Source organism: Pseudophryne corroboree, unplaced genomic scaffold (assembly GCF_028390025.1).
Source record: "Pseudophryne corroboree isolate aPseCor3 unplaced genomic scaffold, aPseCor3.hap2 scaffold_628, whole genome shotgun sequence".
Taxonomy (NCBI): Eukaryota; Metazoa; Chordata; class Amphibia; order Anura; family Myobatrachidae; genus Pseudophryne; species Pseudophryne corroboree.
The window spans coordinates 214,686-237,432 of record NW_026970224.1 but is presented as its reverse complement, the minus strand read 5'-3'; the positions used below and the strand labels follow the sequence as shown (position 1 = coordinate 237,432).

The 22,747-nt window shown below is 47.2% G+C and overlaps 5 non-coding genes and 3 pseudogenes across 5 annotated transcripts; all 8 read right to left on the bottom strand.

The window, feature by feature from the left end:
* Window positions 1-18,218: 18,218 nt before the first annotated feature.
* Window positions 18,219-18,382, bottom strand: LOC135036012 (U1 spliceosomal RNA). The gene has a single exon (XR_010230857.1). It is a non-coding gene; the product is annotated as a U1 spliceosomal RNA (small nuclear RNA).
* Window positions 18,383-19,074: 692 nt separating this feature from the next.
* On the bottom strand, window positions 19,075-19,216 carry LOC135036041 (U1 spliceosomal RNA; annotated as a pseudogene).
* Window positions 19,217-19,368: 152 nt separating this feature from the next.
* Window positions 19,369-19,532, bottom strand: LOC135036011 (U1 spliceosomal RNA). Its single transcript, XR_010230856.1, has one exon. It is a non-coding gene; the product is annotated as a U1 spliceosomal RNA (small nuclear RNA).
* A 671-nt stretch (window positions 19,533-20,203) lies between these two features.
* LOC135036029 (U1 spliceosomal RNA) lies at window positions 20,204-20,366 on the bottom strand. Its single transcript, XR_010230874.1, has one exon. It is a non-coding gene; the product is annotated as a U1 spliceosomal RNA (small nuclear RNA).
* A 152-nt stretch (window positions 20,367-20,518) lies between these two features.
* LOC135036026 (U1 spliceosomal RNA) lies at window positions 20,519-20,682 on the bottom strand. The gene has a single exon (XR_010230871.1). It is a non-coding gene; the product is annotated as a U1 spliceosomal RNA (small nuclear RNA).
* A 695-nt stretch (window positions 20,683-21,377) lies between these two features.
* LOC135036030 (U1 spliceosomal RNA) lies at window positions 21,378-21,519 on the bottom strand (annotated as a pseudogene).
* Window positions 21,520-21,671: 152 nt separating this feature from the next.
* Window positions 21,672-21,835, bottom strand: LOC135036021 (U1 spliceosomal RNA). The gene has a single exon (XR_010230866.1). It is a non-coding gene; the product is annotated as a U1 spliceosomal RNA (small nuclear RNA).
* A 691-nt stretch (window positions 21,836-22,526) lies between these two features.
* On the bottom strand, window positions 22,527-22,668 carry LOC135036034 (U1 spliceosomal RNA; annotated as a pseudogene).
* Between the last annotated feature and the right edge of the window lie 79 nt (window positions 22,669-22,747).

The following is a 22,747-nucleotide window of genomic DNA, read 5'->3' as shown; positions in this document are numbered from 1 at the left end:
GAAATCCCTCAATTTCTACCTAAAGAAATTCAATTTCAAGATGGAATCTCTCAGGGTAGGGATCTCCAGTCCGGAGGAAGGAGATTTCATGGTTTTGGTAGACATAAGGATGCCTAATTACATGTTCCCGTTTAGCCACTGCATCAAGCTACCTGAGGTTTGCAATTCAGGATTGTCATTACCAATTTCAGACGTTGACGTTTGGTCTGTCCAAGGCTCCGAGGATTTTCACCAGGGTGATGGTGGAAATGATGGTTCTCCTTCGCAAGCAAGGAGTCACAATTATGCCGTACTTGGATGATCTCCTGATAAAGGCGAGATCCAGGGACCAGTTGGTGCAAAACATCTACTCTCCCTGACAGTTCTTCAACAACATGGTTGGCTCCTAAACTTGCCAAAATCACAGTTGGTCCCAATGACGCGGTTGTTGTTTCTGGGAGTCATACTGGACACAGAATAGGCTTTCTTCCAGTGGAAAGGCTATGGAGTTCCAGAGTCTGGTCAAACAAATTCTGAAACCAGCAAGAGTGTTAATCCATCAATGCATTCTGTTGCTGGGGAAGATGGTTGCGGCCTACGAGGCCATTCAGTTTGGCAGGTTCCATGCCAGAGTGTTCCAGTGGGACCTGTTGGACAAGTGGTCCGGATCCCACCTACACATGCACCGGAGGATAATCCTGTCTTCCAAGACCAGAATCTTACTCCATTGGTGGCTGCACAGTTCTCACCTCCTAGAGGGGCGATGGTTCGGGATCCAGGACTGGATCCTAGGGACCATGGATGCAACCCTCCGAGGCTGGGGAGCAGTCACACAGGGGGAAAACATCCAAGGAAGATGGTCAAGTCAGGAAAGTTTTCTCCACATAAATGTTCTGGAGTTAAGGGCCATTTAATAACTGCAGACACAGTACGCACTGGGACGGGTGCCCAGCATCCTCTACGGACTAAGAGAAAAGGATTTACCGGTAGGTATTAAAATCCTATTTTCTCTAACGTCCTAGAGGATGCTGGGGACTCCGTAAGGACCATGGGGATAGATAGGCTCCGCAGGAGACATGGGTACTTTAAGAAAGACTTTAGTTCTGGGTGTGCACTGGCTCCTCCCTCTATGCCCCTCCTCCAGACCTCAGTTTGATACTGTGCCCAGTGGAGACTGGGTGCTTTTCAGGAGCTCTCCTGAGCTTTCTGACAGAAAGTATTTTGTTAGGTTTTTAATTTTCAGGGAGCACTGCTGGCAACAGACTCCCTCATCGAGGGACTGAGGGGAGAGAAGCAGCCCTACTCTCTGAGTTGCAAGGTCCTGCTTCTTAGGCTACTGGACACCATTAGCTCTAGAGGGAATGGTACGCAGGATCTCACCCTCGCCGTCCGTCCCAGAGCCGCGCCTCCGTCCCCCTTGCAGATCCGGAAGATAGAAGCCGGGTGAGTATGAGAAGAAAAGAAGACTTCAGAGGCGGCAGAAGACTTCATGATCTTCACTGAAGTAACGCACAGCACTGCAGCTGTGCGCCATTGCTCCCATACACCTCACACACTCCGGTCACTGTAAGGGTGCAGGGCGCAGGGGGGGGGGGTACCCTGGGCAGCAATATAAACCTCTTTTTGGCAAAAATATAACACATATACAGCGGGGCACTGTATATATGTATGAGCCCCCGCCAATTTTACAGTTTAAGCGGGACAGAAGCCTGCCGCCGATGGTGCGGGGCTTCTCCCTCAGCACTCACCAGCGCCGTTTTTTCTTCACAGCACCGCTGAGAGGAAGCTCCCCGGACTCTCCCCTGCTTATACCACGGTAGACAAGAGAGTTGAAAAGAGGGGGGGGGGGGCACATAATTTGGCGCAAATTACATACAGCAGTACTACTGGGCAAACATTAAGTTACTGTGTATTCCTGGGTTATATAGCGCTGGGGTATGTGCTGGCATACTCTCTCTCTGTCTCTCCAAAGGGCCTTGTGGGGAAACTGTCTTCAGAAAAAGCATTCCCTGTGTGTGTGGTGTGTCGGTACACGTGTGTCGACATGTCTGAGGAAGAAGGCTATATTAGAGAGGAGCAGGAGCAAATGAATGTGGTGTCTCCGCCGACAGCTGATTGGATGGATATGTGGAATGTTTTAAATGCTAGTGTAAACTCATTGCACAAAAGATTAGACAAGGCTGAAGCTTTGGGACAGTCAGGGTCTCAACCCATGCCTGATCCTATGTTGCAGGGACTGTCAGGGTCTCATAAGCGCCCACTATCCCAGATTGTTGACACAGATACAGACACGGATTCTGACTCCAGTGTCGATTACGATGATGCAAAGTTACAGCCAAAATTGGCAAAATCCATTCGATATATGATTATGGCAATAAAAGATGTTTTGCACATCAGAGAGGAACCCCCTGTCCCTGACAAGAGGGTACATATGTACAAGGTGAAAAAGCCTGAGGTAACCTTTGAGGGGGTCACACGAGCTGAACGAGTTATGTGAAAAAGCTTGGGAATCTCCAGATAAAAGACTGCAGATTTCCAAAAGGATTCTTATGGCGTATCCTTTCCCATCAATGGATAGGTTACGATGGGAATCCTCCCCTAGGGTGGACAAAGCATTAACACGCTTATCCAAGAAGGTAGCACTCCCGTCCCAGTATACGGCTACCCTCAAAGAGTCTGCTGACCGCAAACAGGAGATTACCCTGAAGTCCATTTATACACATTCAGGTACCTTACTCAGACCGGCAATTGCGTCGGCCTGGGTGTGTAGTGCTGTAGCGGCATGGACGGATACCTTATCTGAGGGGATGGATACCCTAGATAAGGATACTATTTTATTGACCCTGGGGCATATAAGAGATGCTGTCCTATATATGTGTGTATGCAAACTACAGGTGGTGCTGCAGGGCTCACACCCTTTTACTTGTCTTGTAGAGCAACTCTGGAGCTGTTTCTGGGTCCAGCTGCTGCAAGAAATCAGCTTGAATGCTTCAGGGGCTGGGGCATGGCCAACATGAGCCCACACTGATGGGGGGTGGGGGTGTATAAAGCGATTTAGGGGTCATCCAAGCGCAACCCCACAAAGGCCGCCATGCCCTGCGTGACCCTTTTCTCTTTTCATATGCAGACGAGGGTTGCAGCCAACTATGCCCACTGCTTGGATGACATCACTATATGCAAATCCATCTGCTGCAGGCCTTCCCCCAGGAATGCTTGCAGTAGTTGTTGCATTTGGTTTGTTGTTTGGGGGTGCTTCAGTATTAGGCAGCCTTCTGCCCTCCCACATATGTACAAGGGAAAGAAGCCTGAGGTAACCTTTCCCCCCTCACACGAGCTGAACGAGTTATGTGAAAAAGCTTGGGAATCTCCAGATAAAAGACTGCAGATTTCCAAAAGGATTCTTATGGCGTATCCTTTCCCATCAACGGATAGGTTACGATGGGAATCATCCCCTAGGGTGGACAAAGCATTAACACGCTTATCCAAGAAGGTAGCCCTCCCGTCCCAGGATACGGCTACCCTCAAAGAGTGTGCTGACCGCAAACAGGAGACTGTCAGGGTCTCATAAGCGCCCACTATCCCAGATTGTTGACACAGATACAGACACGGATTCTGACTCCAGTGTCGATTACGATGATGCAAAGTTACAGCCAAAATTGGCAAAATCCATTCGATATATGATTATGGCAATAAAAGATGTTTTGCACATCAGAGAGGAACCCCCTGTCCCTGACAAGAGGGTACATATGTACAAGGTGAAAAAGCCTGAGGTAACCTTTGAGGGGGTCACACGAGCTGAACGAGTTATGTGAAAAAGCTTGGGAATCTCCAGATAAAAGACTGCAGATTTCCAAAAGGATTCTTATGGCGTATCCTTTCCCATCAATGGATAGGTTACGATGGGAATCATCCCCTAGGGTGGACAAAGCATTAACACGCTTATCCAAGAAGGTAGCCCTCCCGTCCCAGTATACGGCTACCCTCAAAGAGTCTGCTGACCGCAAACAGGAGATTACCCTGAAGTCCATTTATACACATTCAGGTACCTTACTCAGACCGGCAATTGCGTCGGCCTGGGTGTGTAGTGCTGTAGCGGCATGGACAAATACCTTATCTGAGGGGATGGATAGCCTAGACAAGGATACTATTTTATTGACCCTGGGGCATATAAGAGATGCTGTCCTATATATGTGTGTATGCAAACTACAGGTGGTGCTGCAGGGCCCACACCCTTTTACTTGTCTTGTAGAGCAGCTCTGAAGCTGTTACAGTGCCCAGCTGCTGCAAGAAATCAGCTTGAATGCTTCAGGGGCTTGGGCATGGCCAACATGAGCCCCACACCGAAGGAGGGTGGGGGTGTTTAATGCAAACTTGGGGTTATACAAGCGCCGCAAAAGGCCGCTATGCCCTGCATGCCCCTTTTCTCTTTTCATATACAGATGAGGGTTCCAGCCAACTTTGGCCCACTGCTTGGATGACATCACCGTATGCAAATCCGTCTGCTGCAGACCTTCCCCCAGGAATGCTTGCAATAGTTGTTGCATATGGTTTAATGTCTGAGGGTGCTTCAGTATTAGGCAGCCTTCTGCCCTCCCACATTCGTCTGAAAATGTGTTCTCCCTGCAGTTGTTGTTCCCAGATGAGAGTTCCCTTGTGCTTCCTCAGTTGAATCTCCTTAACTTGACAGGGGTGTGCCCGAGCAGCCGCCCTCCACAGCCCTATCCCAACACATACTTATCTTGCATATGAGATCTCTTGATCATGAAGATAGTTCTCACAGGGTGAGGTTCATCCATTACATTTTAAAGTAGGAAGGTACAAATTACATATTCAAATTACATATATGTGCTGGATTCAAATGTTTTCCCCCCTTCCTTTCTCAATTGTGCCCATCAGCAGCTATTCTAATGTTGCTGCCAATGGGTGTGACGCATTCATTTCTTCTGTGGGGTACACTGGACTCCACAAGGATTCACATTGTATATGTACACCAGAGTAGGATCTTGATCTGAGGCACCAACAGGCTCAAAGCTTTTGACTGTTCCCAAGATGCTCAGCGCCCCCTCCTCTATAACCTCGCTTCCATGAACAGGGAGCTCAGTTTGTAGTTGGTGCCTTCAGTAGCAGGCCACTTAACAGGGGGCTGCCTCAGGCAGCCTATTCTTAGCTATTAATTTTGGCAAGAAAAGAAGAACTTTTTTATAAGAATCTACAAGGGCTGCAGCAGGCTAGGTCTAATAGACCTCTTTACTGCAGCTCCATCACTCCCAGTGGCGCAGTATACTCCCGTGCCCCGGTTGCTGGGTCACTGCAGCGGAGGCTCCGGTTTCTTCCTAAGGTCAGTCACACACACACCGCCCTCCGGGATCACGAGGCCGCTGATGGGGGGCGGGCCGCGTGCGCACTGGCGTGGACACTGATTACTGGGCAGCCGCTCCACTAGCCACCAGGAACAGTTAAGGAGCACAGCTCTGGGGGTTTTTCTCCTATATTAACCCCATTTTGTACTACCCGCAGTGCATTGTGATAGGTAATGGGGCCTGATTCAGGTTGGATCGCAATCCAACTGCAAAAACTGCTAAGAGCATCCGCATCAGCCTGCATTTTCTGCGGCACCCCGCAGATAATGCGATCACCTCTGCCTGTGAATCGGTGAAGGGGGGTCAACAACACTCCATTTCCAAGTCGGAGATGGAGCGGTGCGGGGGCACGGTTTCAAAATGGGGTCGGCAACGGAGAAACAGGAGGCGTGGTCAGAGCAGCTGCATGACATCACATGGGCCGGACTCTGCCAGTGGAGCCCCAGCGTCATGAGGTAGATTTTGTAGAGGCCGGGGAGGACTTCTGTTCCTGGGAACTAGCTGTGTTGTGCAGCTTTATTCCTCTGCCCCTACCTCTGGCAAGAAAGGACGCACCTCGCACTTTCTTGTTTCTTTGTGACCGAAAGGACTGCATTTGATAATGCGGAGCTTTCTTATGCTGTGAGGGAACATAAGGTAAAAAATTAGATTTTCCAACTGTAGCTGTGCGTGTTAATGCTTTGTCCATCCTACGGGAGGATTTCCATCGTAACCTATCCGTTGATGGAAAAGGATACGCCATAAGAATCCTTTTGGAAATCTGCAGTCTTTTATCTGGAGATTCCCAAGCTTTTTCACATAACTCGTTCAGCTCGTGTGACCCCCTCAAAGGTTACCTCAGGCTTCTTTCCCTTGTACATATGTACCCTCTTGTCAGGGACAGGGGGTTCCTCTGTGATGTGCAAAACATCTTTTATTGCCATAATCATATATCGAATGGATTTTGCCAATTTTGGCTGTAACTTTGCATCATCGTAATCGACACTGGAGTCAGAATCCGTGTCGGTATCTGTGTCAACAATCTGGGATAGTGGGCGCTTATGAGACCCTGACAGTCCCTGCAACATAGGATCAGGCATGGGTTGAGTCCCTGACTGTCCCAAAGCTTCAGCCTTGTCTAATCTTTTGTACAATGAGTTTACACTAGCATTTAAAACATTCCACATATCCATCCAATCAGGTGTCAGCGGAGACACCACATTCATTTGCTCCCGCTCCTCTCTAATATAGCCTTCTTCCTCAGACATGTCGACACACGTGTACAGACACACCACACACACAGGGAATACTTTTTCTGAAGACAGTTTCCCCACAAGGCCCTTTGGAGAGACAGAGAGAGAGTATGCCAGCACACTCCCCAGCGCTATATAACCCAGGAATAACACAGTAACTTAATGTTTGTCCAGTAGCGCTGCTGTATGTAATTTGCGCCGAATTATGTGCCCCCCCCTCTCTTTTCAACCCTCTTCTCTACCGTGGTATAAGCAGGGGAGAGTCCGGGGAGCTTCCTCTCAGCGGTGCTGTGGAGAAAAAATGGCGCTGGTGAGTGCTGAGGGAGAAGCCCCGCCCCCTCGGCGGCGGGCTTCTGTCCCGCTTAAACTGTAAAATTGGTGGGGGCTCATACATATATACAGTGCCCAGCTGTATATATGTTATATTTTTGCCAAAAAGAGGTTTATATTGCTGCCTAGGGCGCCCCCCCTTGCGCCCTGCACCCTTACAGTGACCGGAGTATGTGAGGTGTATGGGAGCAATGGCGCACAGCTGCAGTGCTGTGCGCTACCTCAGTGAAGATCATGAACTCTGTGGAGCCCGTCTATCCCCATGGTCCTTACGGAGTCCCCAGCATCCTCTAGGACGTTAGAGAAACTAGGATTTTAATACCTACCGGTAAATCCTTTTCTCTTAGTCTGTTGAGGATGCTGGGCACCCGTCCCAGTGTGTACTGTGTCTGCAGTTATTAAATGGCCCTTAACTCCAGAACATTTATGTGGAGACAACTTTCCTGACTTGACCATCTTCCTTGGACGTTTTCCCCCTGTGTGACTGCTCCCCAGCCTCGGAGGGTTGCATCTGTGGTCCCTAGGATCCAGTCCTGGATCCCGAACCATCGCCCCTCTAGGAGGTGAGAACTGTGCAGCCACCAATGGAGTGAGATTCTGGTCTTGGAAGACAGGATTATCCTCCGGTGCATGTGTAGGTGGGATCCGGACCAATTGTCCAACAGGTCCCACTGGAACACTCTGGCATGGAACCTGCCAAACTGAATGGCCTCGTAGGCCACAACCATCTTCCCCAGCAACTGAATGCATTGATGGATTAACACTCTTGCTGGTTTCAGAATTTGTTTGACCAGACTCTGGATCTCCATAGCCTTTCCACTGGAAGAAAACCTCTTCTGTGTCCAGTATGTGTTATGATTCCAGCACTCTGGTCAGAGAAGATCTTATGGCAAGGACCGGAGCACTGGAACGGAATGCTGGGGAAGGGAGCAGGACAGGAAAATAGCCCCTGGCGCCCTAACTCTGTTGTCTCACCCGTGTTGTCAGAAATCCCCTGCGAGACTATGGTTTCTTGAGCCCTTGGCAGCCGCGTTTGAAGGGCGGATTATGTCTGCCCAACTTCGATGCCCCCCGGTCTTAATGAGAGACAAAGGGAAACCCGAGACAGGGTTATAACAAGAGGCCCTCTAACTAAACAACCAGGCCAGGGGCTAAGCAAACTCAAAACTATAATATGTGCGGAGAAACCGCCAGGAAAAAGGACAACCAAAATATCCACTTGTCCAATTCTCCTACCCGGCACCGCCGAGTACCAGAGAGGACTTGTGGAAGCGGAACCCTCCGCAAATGCTCCAAACACAAAATATAAAAGGTAAAGCAGCTGAGCCGCAACACACGGCAGAGCCGCAACTCACGAACACCACTGGATATAAAACGGTGATCAGTCAGGACTCCAGGGAACCAAACGACCTCTTGGGATGAGATGACAACTCCCGAATACGTCTGCGGACTGGAATGACCGGATACAGCAGGACTGGAAACAGACTCTCAGCAAACAAAGGCAGCATGCAGGAAGCTATTACCGGCGTCTGTGAGAAGCCCTGGGAGTGTATTTAACAAGGAGTCCTCCAATCAGCTGCTAATGGCTGATTAGAATAAATGCCGTGCAGCTGCCTTGCTGCACGGCCAGAGAGCAGGTGAATATCTTAATTTCCTAAAGCCTAGCAACGGGGAACGCGGTCCGCCAGTGGCGTCCCCGTTGCTAGGGTCCGTGCGGCTCAGCGCGCCCGGCGTCTAGCGTTGCTAGGGAGCCGGCGGCTGTACGTGCACGGCATCTCTAGTTGCTAGGCGCCGGGCCGCGCAGACCATCAAGCGGACCCCGGCGCCTAACAGTACCCCCCCCTTGAGGAGGGGTCAAGGAACCCCTAAAGCCAGGTTTCTGAGGAAATTCCCGAAAAAATGCCCTCTTGAGCCTCGGGGCATGAAGATCCTTATCCAGGACCCAAGACCTTTCCTCCGGACCATAGCCTTTCCAGTGAACCAGAAAATACAGCCGATCCCGGGACAATTTGGAATCGAGAACCTTCTCTACCAAGAACTCCTGTTGTCCCTGTACATCCACTGGAGATCTACCCTGAGAGATCTTCCGAGGAAATCTACTGGAAGAAACGTATTGTTTCAACAGGGAACAATGAAACGTATTTCCAATCCTGAGAGATCTTGGTAAACGTAACCGAAAGGCAACTGGGTTGACTCTTTTAATAATAAGAAATGGCCCAATAAATTTGGGTCCCAGTCTAGCTGAGGATTGTCGAAGCCTGATGTTGCGAGTCGACAACCACACCCTATCTCCCACCTTAAAAGTGCAAGGACGTCGGAGCCTGTCAGAAAATGTCTTCTCTCGAAAGGCCGCTTTTCTGAGAGCAAGGTGCACCTTTTTCCAAATGGCTCTGAGATGGGAGGTTAAGGTAAGCGAGGAGACTGAGGAATGATGAAAAAAAGAATTAGCTCTGGGGTGAAAACCAAAAACTGAAAAGAATGGAGACTCTTTAGTGGAGGAATGACAAGAATTATTGTAAGCAAATTCAGCCAACGGAAGAAACTCGGACCAATCATTCTGGAGTTTGGCTAAATACAAGCGCAAATATTGTTTCAATGATTGGTTAACTCGTTCGGTTTGCCCGTTGGATTGTGGGTGGTAACCGGATGTTAACGACAATTTCATCTTCAATGAGGCACAAAAACATTTCCAGAATTGTGCGATGAATTGTGGACCCCGATCAGAAACAATATCAGTAGGCAACCCATGAAGCCTGAATACATGGCGGAGAAACAAAACTGCCAACCCTTGGGCAGAAGGCAATCGGGGAAGAGCAATAAAATGAGCCATTTTACTAAAACGGTCCACTACCACCCATATGACTCGGAATCCGGCTGAAAGGGGAAGGTCAACCACAAAATCCATGGAAATATGAGACCACGGCCTGAGAGGAACATTTAAGGGCATAAGTTGCCCGATGGGCAAGGAACGGGGAACCTTATGCTGTGCACAAACCTGACATGAATAAACAAATTCCTTGACGTCTTTAGAAAGACCAGGCCACCATACTGAGCGAGAGACTAACTCCAATGTCTTAGAGACTCCTGGATGCCCTGAAACTTTGTTATCATGGAATTCCGTTAAAACAGTAACTCTCAAAAACTCAGGGACGTAAAGACGACCAGCAGGAGTAATTCTAGGAGCTTGGTGTTGAAGCTGTTTTAACTGGGTAAATAAATCTTGTGTGAGGCCCGCCCAGATGACCGAAGATGGAAGTATGGGGGTAACAGGATTGTTATTGTGAACCGGAAGAAAGCTATGTGACAGGGCATCAGCCTTAGTATTCTTGGAACCAGGCCTGAAAGTGATTATAAATTTGAAACGCGTAAAAAATAATGCCCAATGTGCCTGCCGGGCATTAAGCCGCTTAGCCGATTCAATGTATTGCAGGTTCTTATGGTCAGTCAATACCGAAATAGTATGTTTTGCTCCCTCCAGCCAATGCCTCCACTCCTCGAAAGCCCATTTTACCGCCAGTAACTCCCGATTACCAATGTCATAGTTGGATTCAGCGGAGGAGAATTTCCTGGACATAAAGGCACAAGGATGTAACTCCAGAGACTCCGGATCCTTTTGAGAAAGGATAGCCCCCACTCCAACCTCCGAGGCATCAACCTCCACCACAAAGGGCAATTCCGGATTAGGATGTCTAAGGACTGGAGCCGAGACAAAGGCTTGTTTCAAGGCCCGGAAGGACAACTCAGCTTCACGCGACCAGTTGGTAGGATCCGCTCCTTTCTTTGTCAGAGCTACAATGGGAGCAACCAGGTCAGAAAAAGAATGAATGAACCTCCTATAATAATTCGCAAACCCTAAAAAACGCTTAATAGCTTTTAAATTGGTGGGTTGCGCCCAACTAAGGATGGCCTGGAGTTTCTTTGGTTCCATGGAAAATCCCTGAGGGGAAATTATGTACCCTAAAAAAGATACTTCCGTGACATGAAACTCAAACTTCTCCAGCTTGGCATATAAATGATTCTCACATAACTTTTGAAGAACCAGACGCACCTGGGTAACATGTTGTTCCATTGATTTAGAAAAAATCAGGATGTCGTCTAAGTAAACGACCACGAATTTCCCTAGGAAGTCACGGAGCACATCGTTAATGAGGTCTTGAAAAACTGCCGGAGCATTGGACAGGCCGAACGGCATCACCAGGTATTCGTAGTGACCCGACTGAGTACTGAAGGCCGTTTTCCACTCATCTCCAGATTTAATTCGGATGAGGTTGTACGCTCCTCTAAGGTCAATTTTAGAAAAAATCACAGCAGAACGTAACTGATCAAAGAGTACAGAAATCAACGGCAAAGGATAGGTGTTTTTAACTGAGATCTTATTCAGGGCTCTAAAATCAATGCAAGGTCTAAGCGAGCCATCCTTTTTCTCCACAAAGAAGAAGCCTGCACTTAAAGGAGATTTTGATGGTCTAATAAATCCTTTCTCAAGGCTCTCCTTTACATAATCATTCATAGCCGCAGTTTCTGGCCCGGATAATGCATATAATCTTCCCTTTGGCAATGCGGCACCAGGAATTAACTCAATAGCACAATCATAAGGCCGATGGGGAGGCAGAATGTCCGCATTGCCTTTGGAGAAAACATCAGCAAACTCCTGGTATTCCACCGGAATGAGTTCTGGAATGATAGCTGCTACTCTGACTGGAAACGTGATACATTCCTTATCACAAAAAGTACCCCAATGTGAAATCTCCCCCGACCGCCAATCAATGGTGGGATTATGAAAGGCCAGCCAAGGGTGACCCAGAACAACTGGAACTGCTGGGCAATGTGTAAGAAAGAACTCGATTTTCTCGGAATGTAGAGCTCCTACTGTAAGTAGTACAGGGGGTGTACGGAGAGAAATAATCCCATTAGACAGCGGACTCCCATCTAAGCCATGCATGGTGACACACCTACCCAAAGGTAACTGAGGAATGCCTAAGGCCTTAGCCCAAGTTAAATCCATAAAGTTTCCTGCAGCTCCACTGTCGACAAAAGCCGACACCGAAGAACTGAGGCTGCCAAAGGAAACTTTAACTGGGACTAAAAGGGAGTTATTCGAGGAGATAAGCTGCAGACCTTAGGTGAACCCCCTCACAATTCACCTGGTCAAAGCGTTTCCCGACTTGTTCGGACAATTACGAGCAAAATGTCAGACAAAGACCAGAATTTTGCCTTCTGGCTCTTTCTGCAGGAGACAGCCGGGAGAGATCCATCTGCATGGTCTCCTCTACGTCTTCAGGAATGGAATATACACACGGACTTGACCTTACAGGTGCTCCTTTTTCAGCCCTCCGCTCTCTGAGACGACGATCAATCTTAATAGAAAGCTCCATGAGTTTATCGAGAGTCTCAGGAGCGGGGTACTGAAGGAGACTGTCTTTTATAGACTCTGATAAGCCGAGGCGAAACTGACTGCGCAGGGCTGGGTCATTCCAGCCACAGTCGTTCGACCAACGGCGAAACTCCGTACAATAAACCTCTGCAGGATTTCTACCCTGTCTGAGAGCGCGCAACTGACTTTCAGCGGACGCCTCTCTATCAGGGTCATCATACAAGAGCCCTAAAGACTCAAAAAAAGCGTCAACTGACAACAATGCCGGATCCTCTGCTCTTAAACCAAATGCCCAGGTCTGAGGATCCCCCTGGAGCAAAGAAATAATAAACCCGACCCGCTGAGATTCAGTACCCGAGGAAGTCGGTCTTAAACGAAAATAAAGTTTACAGGATTCTTTAAAATTAAAAAACTCTTTTCTATCACCAGAAAAACGGTCAGGCAAATGCATCTTTGGTTCAGGGACTACCCTTGGGGAAGCTCGCAAAAGATCTTCCTGCGACTTCACCCGAAGAGAAAGATCCTGAACCATCTGAGTAAGTTCTTGAATCTGGCTGACTAAGAGCTGACCAGGATTTGGCCCTAAACCTGTTGGATTCATGAGGCCGATAAACTCTCACAAAACTGAATGAGAAAAAATTAAACCCCGTTTAATTTTAAGTTTTGGTATGGCCGGTAATAATGTTATGATTCCAGCACTCTGGTCAGAGAAGATCTTATGGCAAGGACTGGAGCACTGGAACGGAATGCTGGGGAAGGGAGCAGGACAGGAAAATAGCCCCTGGCGCCCTAACTCTGTTGTCTCACCCGTGTTGTCAGAAATCCCCTGCGAGACTATGGTTTCTTGAGCCCTTGGCAGCCGCGTTTGAAGGGCGGATTATGTCTGCCCAACTTCGATGCCCCCCGGTCTTAATGAGAGACAAAGGGAAACCCGAGACAGGGTGATAACAAGAGGCCCTCTAACTAAACAACCAGGCCAGGGGCTAAGCAAACTCAAAACTATAATATGTGCGGAGAAACCGCCAGGAAAAAGGACAACCAAAATATCCACTTGTCCAATTCTCCTAACCGGCACCGCCAAGTACCAGAGAGGACTTGTGGAAGCGGAACCCTCCGCAAATGCTCCAAACACAAAATATAAAAGGTAAAGCGGCTGAGCCGCAACACACGGCAGAGCCGCAACTCACGAACACCACTGGATATAAAACGGTGATCAGTCAGGACTCCAGGGAACCAAACGACCTCTTGGGATGAGATGACAACTCCCGAATACCGGACTTCTGCGGACTGGAATGACCGGATACAGCAGGACTGGAAACAGACTCTCAGCAAACAAAGGCAGCATGCAGGAAGCTATTACCGGCGTCTGTGAGAAGCCCTGGGAGTGTACTTAACAAGGAGTCCTCCAATCAGCTGCTAAAGGCTGATTAGAATAAATGCCGTGCAGCTGCCTTGCTGCACGGCCAGAGAGCAGGTGAATATCTTAATTTCCTAAAGCCTAGCAACGGGGAACGCGGTCCGCCAGTGGCGTCCCCGTTGCTAGGGTCTGTGCGGCTCAGCACGCCCGGCGTCTAGCGTTGCTAGGGAGCCGGTGGCTGTACGTGCACGGCGTCTCTAGTTGCTAGGCGCCGGGCCGCGCAGACCATCAAGCGGACCCCGGCGCCTAACAGTATGACTCCCAAAAACAACAACCGCGTCATTGGGACCAACTGCGATTTTGGCAAGTTTAGGAGCCAACCATGTTGTTGAAGAACTGTCAGGGAGAGTGCAATGTTTTGCACCAACTGGTCCCTGGATCTCGCCTTTATCAGGAGATCATCCAAGTACGGGATAATTGTGACTCCTTGCTTGCGAAGGAGAACCATAATTTCCGCCATCACCCTGGTGAAAATCCTCGGAGCCGTGGACAGACCAAACGGCAATGTCTGAAATTGGTAATGACAATCCTGAATTGCAAACCTTAGGTAGCTTGAGGCAGTGGATAAATGGGAACATGTAAGTAGGCATCCTTTATGTCTACCAAAACCATGAAATCTCCGTCCTCCGGACTGGAGATCACTGCCCTGAGAAATTCCATCTTGAAATTGAATTTCTTTAGGAAGAAATTGAGGGATTTCAGATTTAAGATTGGTCTGACTGAGCCGTCCGGCTTCGGGACCACGAAGAGGCTTGAATAAAAACCTTCTCCCTGCTGACTAAGGCCAATTTGAACAATCCGTGAGGGGGAACGTCTTGAAACCCCAGTTTGTACCCTTGGGACACTATTTGTAAAACCCACGAGTCCAGGTCCGAATGAATCCAGAACTGACTGAAGAGTTTTAGACGTGCCCCCACTGGTGTGGGCTCCTGCAAGAAAGCCCCAGTGTCATGCAGTGGATTTGGCAGAAGCAGAGGACAATCTCTGGTCCTGCGATCTTGAAGAGGCTACAGACCTCTTCCTTTTCCTTCCTCTACCTGCAAAGAAAGGGGAATCTTAACTTCTTGCATATCTATTGGGCCAAAATGACTGCGGTAGATATTGATGCGTCTTCATCCGTTGAGAGGGAACATAGGGCAAGAAGGTTGACTTACCATTGAAATGAGGATGCATCTTGCTGCCTTTCCAATGAAGCAAGTTTAATTTAGTAATAGGTGAAAAACCATCCTTACAAAGGTGTTAATCAGAGACTTGGCTTTGTGGACACTTTTCAGAGAACAAATTTGTTAGCATAAAAATAAAGCCAGAAAATGAAGAGCTGTTTAATCACTCAATTGGATTTTTCTGCCAGCATATTTTTTTTCTCTGCAACCCACTGCTAAATTGTGCTTCCTAGCTGTTTTTATAAAATCACTGAATCAAATCTAACTCTGATTACATCAGAGAAGGCCAGGTACCCTACACCATAACAGGGGGTTTGAAATTTTGACTTGTCTACTTAAAGATCACCAAAATCTGATAACAAGGTCAATTAGGTCCCTGGGTGGGATTGAACCACCAACCTTATGGTTAATAGCCGTACATACTAACTGATTGCGCCACAGAGACACTTTGCAAAAGTCCATACTGACAAAGGCTAATAAGCATTCATCTAAAATGTTTCCTAGAAAAACTTTAAAAAGTCAATAATCTGGAGAGTTTTTGTAAGATGTTTCTTCCATCAACCAACGAAGAAACACATTGGTACTTTCCCATGATGAGTGAGTGCTTCAGGATCTCTTGCACTTACATGTGCCGCAGAGTACTGCAATGGAAGCATGCTGGGCCCATAACCCAGAGGTATGCAGATTGAAACTATCCTCTGCTATATGCATTTTTTTTTTGTTAATTAAAGTAATCCAAAACTGGGATTGATATTTTGTCTCTTTTATTTTTACTTAAAGTACAATAACTTTTACCATTTTAATTTGTTTTAATAGTATATTGACAGTATTGTTTTCTTTCAAAAATCCACTTCATTTTCTTTACCCTATTATTAAAATGGTAATTGACAAAAACAAACTACATTGTCACCAGAAGAGCAATACAAAATATACAAGTGATATATTAAAATCATCTTTCCAGCTTGAATTTCAATGATGCATTGGGGCAACGATTTTGTGAGAAACATCTTCACCCTTAAATATTTTCTTAATTCCTTACCTGTGTGCTAATTAGATATCACCTTGTTTTCACATTAAACAGACTTCCACATGAGAAAGCAGCAAGGATGCAGTGGCGTTAATGTTTCCTGGTGTCAACCTGTATTATTTCAGTAGACATTGAAATGAGGATGCATCTTGCTGCCTTTCCAATTAAGCAAGTTTAATTTAGTAATAGGTGAAAAACCATCCCTACAAAGGTGTTAATCAGAGACTTGGCTTTGTGGACACTTTTCAGAGAACAAATTTGTTAGCATAAAAATAAAGCCAGAAAATGAAGAGCTGTTTAATCACTCAATTGGATTTTTCTGCCAGCATATTTTTTTTTTCTGCAACCCACTGCTAAATTGTGCTTCCTAGCTGTTTTTTATAAAATCACTTAATCAAATCTAACTCTGATTACATCAGAGAAGGCCAGGTAACCTACATCATAAGAGGGAGGTTGAAATTTTGACTTGTCTACTTAAAGATCACCAAAACCTGATAACAAGGTCAATTACGTCCCTGGGTGGGATTGAACCACCAACCTTTTGGTTAGTAGCCAAACACACGAACTGATTGCGCCACAGAGACACTTTGCAAAAGTGCATACTGACAAAGGCTAATAAGCATTCATCTAGAACGTTTCCTAGAAAAACTTTAAAAAGTCAATAATCTGGAGAGTTTTTGTAAGATGTTTCTTAGATCAACCAACGAAGAAACACCTTGGTACTTTCCCATGATGAGTGAGTGCTTCAGGATCTCTTGCACTTACATGTGCAGCAGAGTACTGCAATGGAAGCATGCTGGGCCCATAACCCAGAGGTAGGCAGATTGCAACTATCCTGTGCTATATGCATTTTTTTTTTAATTAAAGTAATCCAAAACTGGGATTGATATTTTAGCTCTTTTATTTTTACTTAAAGTACAATAACTTTTACCATTTTAATTTGTTTTAATAGTATATTGACAGTATTGTTTTCTTTCAAAAATCCACTTAATTTTCTTTACCCTATTATTAAAATGGTAATTGACAAAAACAAACTACATTGTCACCAGAAGAGCAATACAACATGTACAAGTGATATATTAAAATCATCTTTCCAGCTTGAATTTCAATGATGCATTGGGGCAACGATTTTGTGAGAAACATCTTCACCCTTAAATATTTTCTTAATTCCTTACCTGTGTGCTAATTAGATATCACCTTGTTTTCACATTAAACAGACTTCCACATGAGAAAGCAGCAAGGATGCAGTGGCGTTAATGTTTCCTTGTGTCAACCCGTATTATTTCAGTAGACATTGAAATGAGGATGCATCTTGCTGCCTTTCCAATGAAGCAAGTTTAATTTAGTAATAGGTGAAAAACCATCCCTACAAAGGTGTTAATCAGAGACTTGGCTTTGTGGACCCTTTTCAGAGAACAAATTTGTTAGCATAAAAATAAAGCCAGAAAATGAAGAGCTGTTTAATCACTCAATTGGATTTTTCTGCCAGCATTTTTCTTTTTCTCTGCAACCCACTGCTAAATTGTACTTCCTATCTGTTTTTTTATAAAATCACTTAATCAAATCTAACTCTGATTACATCAGAGAAGGCCAGGTACCCTACACCATAAGAGGGGGTTTGAAATTTTGACTTGTCTACTTAAAGATCACCAAAATCTGATAACAAGGTCAATTACGTCCCTGCTTGGGAATGAACCACCAACCTTTTGGTTAATAGCCGAACACACTAACCGATTGCGCCACGGAGACACTTTGCAAAATGTACATACTGACAAAGGCTAATAAGCATTCATCTAGAACGTTTCCTAGAAAAACTTTCAAAAGTCAATAATCTGGAGAGTTTTTGTAAGAATTTTCTTAAATCAACCAATGAAGAAACACATTGGTACTTTCCCATGATGAGTGAGTGCTTCAGGATCTCTTGCACTTACATGTGCAGCAGAGTACTGCAATGGAAGCATGCTGGGCCTATAACCCAGAGGTAGGCAGATTGAAACTATCCTCTGCTATATGCTTTTTTTTTGTTAATTAAAGTAATCCAAAACTGGGATTGATATTTTAGCTCTTTTATTTTTACTTAAAGTACAATAACTTTTACCATTTTAATTTGTTTTAATAGTATATTGACAGTATTGTTTTCTTTCAAAAATCCACTTAATAGTATCTCACCTGGCAGGTAAGTATGAGTTGGGCTAGAGCTGGGGAGGGTCGCTGCTCGGGCACCCCCCTGTCAAGTGAAGGAGATCCAACTGAGGCAGCACAAAGGAACTCTTGAAAGAAGAACAAGGCTAGAGGAAGATCTGAGACAAAGAAATCTGACTTTTACCAGAGCTGACCAGAGGAAAGCACAAACACAGTCCCCCACTACCACAAATAATGCAGTCGAGTTTCCCACATTTGGGGAAATCACAGGGGTCAGCATACCCAGAATGCAATGAATGAACCTCACCCTGGGAGAACAATCTTCATGACCATGGTATCTCCTGTGCAAAATAAGTATGATTTGAGATAGGGCTGGGGAGGGCCGCTGCTCAGGCACATCTCTGTCAAGTAAAGGAGATTCAACTGAGGCAGCACAAGGGAACTCTCATCTGGGGACAACAACTGCAGGGAAAACACATATTTTCAGATGAACATGGGAGGGCAGAAGGCTGCCTAATACTGAAGCACCCCCAAACAACAAACCAAATGCAACAACTAGTGCAAGCATTCCTGGGGGAAGGTCTGCAGAAGACGGATTTGCATACGGTGATGTCATCCAAGCAGTGGGCCAAAGTTGGCTGGAACCCTCGTCTGCATATGAAAAGAGAAAAGGGGTATGCAGGGCATGGCGGCCTTTTGCGGCGCTTGGATGACCCCTAGTTCGCATTAAACACCCCCACCCTCCTTCAGTGTGGGGCTCATGTTGGCTATGCCCCAGCCCCTGAAGCATTCAAGCTGATTTCTTGCAGCAGCTGGGCACTGTAACAGCTCCAGAGCTGCTCTGTAAGGCAAGTAAAAGGGTGTGGGCCCTGCAGCACTACCTGTAGTTCGCATTGTGCGTTGCAAGGCACAAATTAAGCATACGGGAGAAGTCAGGATAGTGCGCAAGGGCATAGAAGGGAGCGGCTCAAGAAAAGAGAAGTGGAAACAGACAGCAAACTAGGCTGGAGAGAGACCTGAGACAAAGAGATCTCAATTATACGAGAGCCGACCAGGGGAAACACAAATTATGCAGTCAAGTTTCAGACATTTGGGGAAATCGCAGGAGCAGCACACCCAGAGTGCAATGGGTGAGCCTTGCCCTGGGAGAAGCAACTTCATGATCATAGTATCTCACCTGGCATTTAAGTAGGAGTTGGGCTAGAGCTGGGGAGGGTCGCTGCTCGGGCACCCCCCTGTCAAGTGAAGGAGATCCAACTGAGGCAGCACAAGGGAACTCTCGAAAGAAGAACAAGGCTAGAGGAAAATCTGAGACAAAGAAATCTGACTTTTACCAGAGCTGACCAGAGGAAAGCACAAACACAGTCCCCCACTACCACAAATAATGCAGTCGAGTTTCCCACATTTGGGGAAATCACAGGGGTCAGCATACCCAGAATGCAATGAATGAACCTCACCCTGGGAGAACAATCTTCATGACCATGGTATCTCCTATGCAAAATAAGTATGATTTGGGATAGGGCTGGGGAGGGCCGCTGCTCAGGCACATCTCTGTCAAGTAAAGAAGATTCAACTGAGGCAACACAAGGGAACTCTCATCTGGGGACAACAACTCCAGGGAGAACACATATTTTCAGATGAACATGGGAGGGCAGAAGGCTGCCTAATACTGAAGCACCCCCAAACAACAAACCAAATGCAACAACTAGTGCAAGCATTCCTGGGGGAAGGCCTGCAGCAGATGGATTTGCATATGGTGATGTCATCCAAGCAGTGTGTCAAAGTTGGCTTCAACCCTCGTCTGCATATGAAAAGAGAAAAGGGGCGTGCAGGGCATGGCGGCCTTTTGCGGCGCATGGATGACCCCTAGTTCGCATTAAACATCTCCACCCTCCTTCGGTGTGGGGCTCATGTTGGCTATGCCCCAGCCCCTGAAGCATTCAAGCTGATTTCTTGCAGCAGCTGGGCACTGTAACAGCTCCAGAGCTGCTCTGTAAGGCGAGTAAAAGGGTGTGGGCCCTGCAGCACTACCTGTAGTTCGCATTGTGCGTTGGAAGGCACAAATTAAGCAGACGGGAGAAGTCAGGATAGTGCGCAAGGGCATAGAAGGGAGCGGCTCAAGAAAAGAGAAGTGGAAACAGACAGCAAACTAGTCTGGAGAGAGACCTGAGACAAAGAGATCTGAATTATACGAGAGCCGACCAGGGGAAACACAAATTATGCAGTCAAGTTTCCCACATTTGGGGAAATCGCAGGAGCAGCACACCCAGAGTGCAATGGGTGAGCCTTGGCCTGGGAGAAGCACCTTCCTGATCATAGTATCTCACCTGGCAGGTAAGTAGGAGATGGGCTACAGCTGGGGAGGGTTGCTGCTCGGGCACCCCCCTGTCAAGTGAAGGAGATCCAACTGAGGCAGCACAAGGGAACTCTCGAATGAAGAACAATACTAGAGGAAGATCTGAGACAAAGAAATCTGACTTTTACCAGAGCTGACCAGAGGAAAGAACAAACACAGTCCCCCACTACCACAAATAATGCAGTCGAGTTCCCCACATTTGGGGAAATCACAGGGGTCAGCATTCCCAGAATGCAATGAATGAACCTCACCCTGGGAGAGCAATCTTCATGACCATGGTATCTCCTATGCAAAATAAGTATGTTTTTGGATAGGGCTGGGGAGGGCCGCTGCTCAGGCACATCTCAGTCAAGTAAAGGAGATTCAATTGAGGCAGCACAAGGGAACTCTCATCTGGGGACAACAACTGCAGGGAGAACACATATTTTCAGATGAACATGGGAGGGCAGAAGGCTGCCTAATACTGAAGCACCCCCAAACAACAAACCAAAAGCAACAACTAGTAGAAGCATTCCTGGGGGAAGGTCTGCAGAAGACGGATTTGCATACGGTGATGTCATCCAAGCAGTGGGCCAAAATTGGCTGGAACCCTCATCTGCATATGAAAAGAGAAAAGGGGTATGCAGGGCATGGCGGCCTTTTGCGGCGCTTGGATGATCCCTAGTTCGCATTAAACACCCCCACCCTCCTTCGGTGTGGGGCTCATGTTGGCCATGCCCCAGCCCCTGAAGCATTCAAGCTGATTTCTTGCAGCAGCTGGGCACTGTAACAGCTCCAGAGCTTCTCTGTAAGGCAAGTAAAAGGGTGTGGGCCCTGCAGCACTACCTGTAGTTTGCATTGTGCATTGTAAGACACAAAGTAAGCAGACGGGAGGAGAAGTCATTATAGTGCACAAGGGTATTGAAGGGAGGGGCTCAAGAAAAAAGAAGTGGAAACAGACAGCAAACTAGGCTGGAGAGAGACCTGAGACAAAGAGATCTGAATTATATGAGAGCCGACCAGGGGAAACACAAATTATGCAGTCAAGTTTTCCACATTTGGGGAAATCGTAGGGGCAGCACACCCAGAGTGCAATGGGTGAGCCTTGCCCTGGGAGAAGCACCTTCCTGATCATAGTATCTCACCTGGCAGGTAAGTAGGAGTTGGGCTAAAGCTGGGGAGGGTCGCTGCTCGGGCACCCCCCTGTCAAGTGAAGGAGATCCAACTGAGGCAGCACAAGGGAACTCTCGAAAGAAGAACAAGGCTAGAGGAATATCTGAGACAAAGAAATCTGACTTTTACCAGAGCTGACCAGAGGAAAGCACAAACACAGTCCCCCACTACCACAAATAATGCAGTCGAGTTTCCCACAATTGGGGAAATCACAGGGGTCAGCATACCCAGAATGCAATGAATGAACCTCACCCTGGGAGAACAATCTTCATGACCATGGCATCTCCTATGCAAAATAAGTATGATTTGGGATAGGGCTGGGGAGGGCCGCTGCTCAGGCACATCTCTGTCAAGTAAAGGAGATTCAACTGAGGCAGCACAAGGGAACTCTCATCTGGGGACAACAACTGCAGGGAGAACACATATTTTCAGATGAACATGGGAGGGCAGAAGGCTGCCTAATACTGAAGCACCCCCAAACAACAAACCAAATGCAACAACTAGTGCAAGCATTCCTGGGGGAAGGCCTGCAGCAGATGGATTTGCATATGGTGATGTCATCCAAGCAGTGAGTCAAAGTTGGCTTCAACCCTCGTCTGCATATGAAAAGAGAAAAGGGCATGCAGGGCATGGCGGCCTTTTGCGGCGCTTGGATGACCCCTAGTTCGCATTAAACACCTCCACCCTCCTTCGGTGTGGGGCTCATGTTGGCTATGCCCCAGCCCCTGAAGCATTCAAGCTGATTTCTTGCAGCAGCTGGGCACTGTAACAGCTCCAGAGCTGCTCTGTAAGGCAAGTAAAAGGGTGTGGGCCCTGCAGCACTACCTGTAGTTTGCATTGTGCGTTGCAAGGCACAAATTAAGCAGGCGGGAGAAGTCAGGATAGTGCGCAAGGGCATAGAAGGGAGCGGCTCAAGAAAAGAGAAGTGGAAACAGACAGCAAACTAGGCTGGAGAGAGACCTGAGACAAAGAGATCTGAATTATATGAGAGCCGACCAGGGGAAACACAAATTATGCAGTCAAGTTTCCCACATTTGGGGAAATCGCAGGAGCAGCACACCCAGAGTGAAATGGGTGAGCCTTGCCCTGGGAGAAGCACCTTCATGATCATAGTATCTCACCTAGCAGGTAAGTAGGAGTTGGGCTAGAGCTGGGGAGGGTCGCTGCTCGGGCACCCCCCTGTCAAGTGAAGGAGATACAACTGAGGCAGCACAA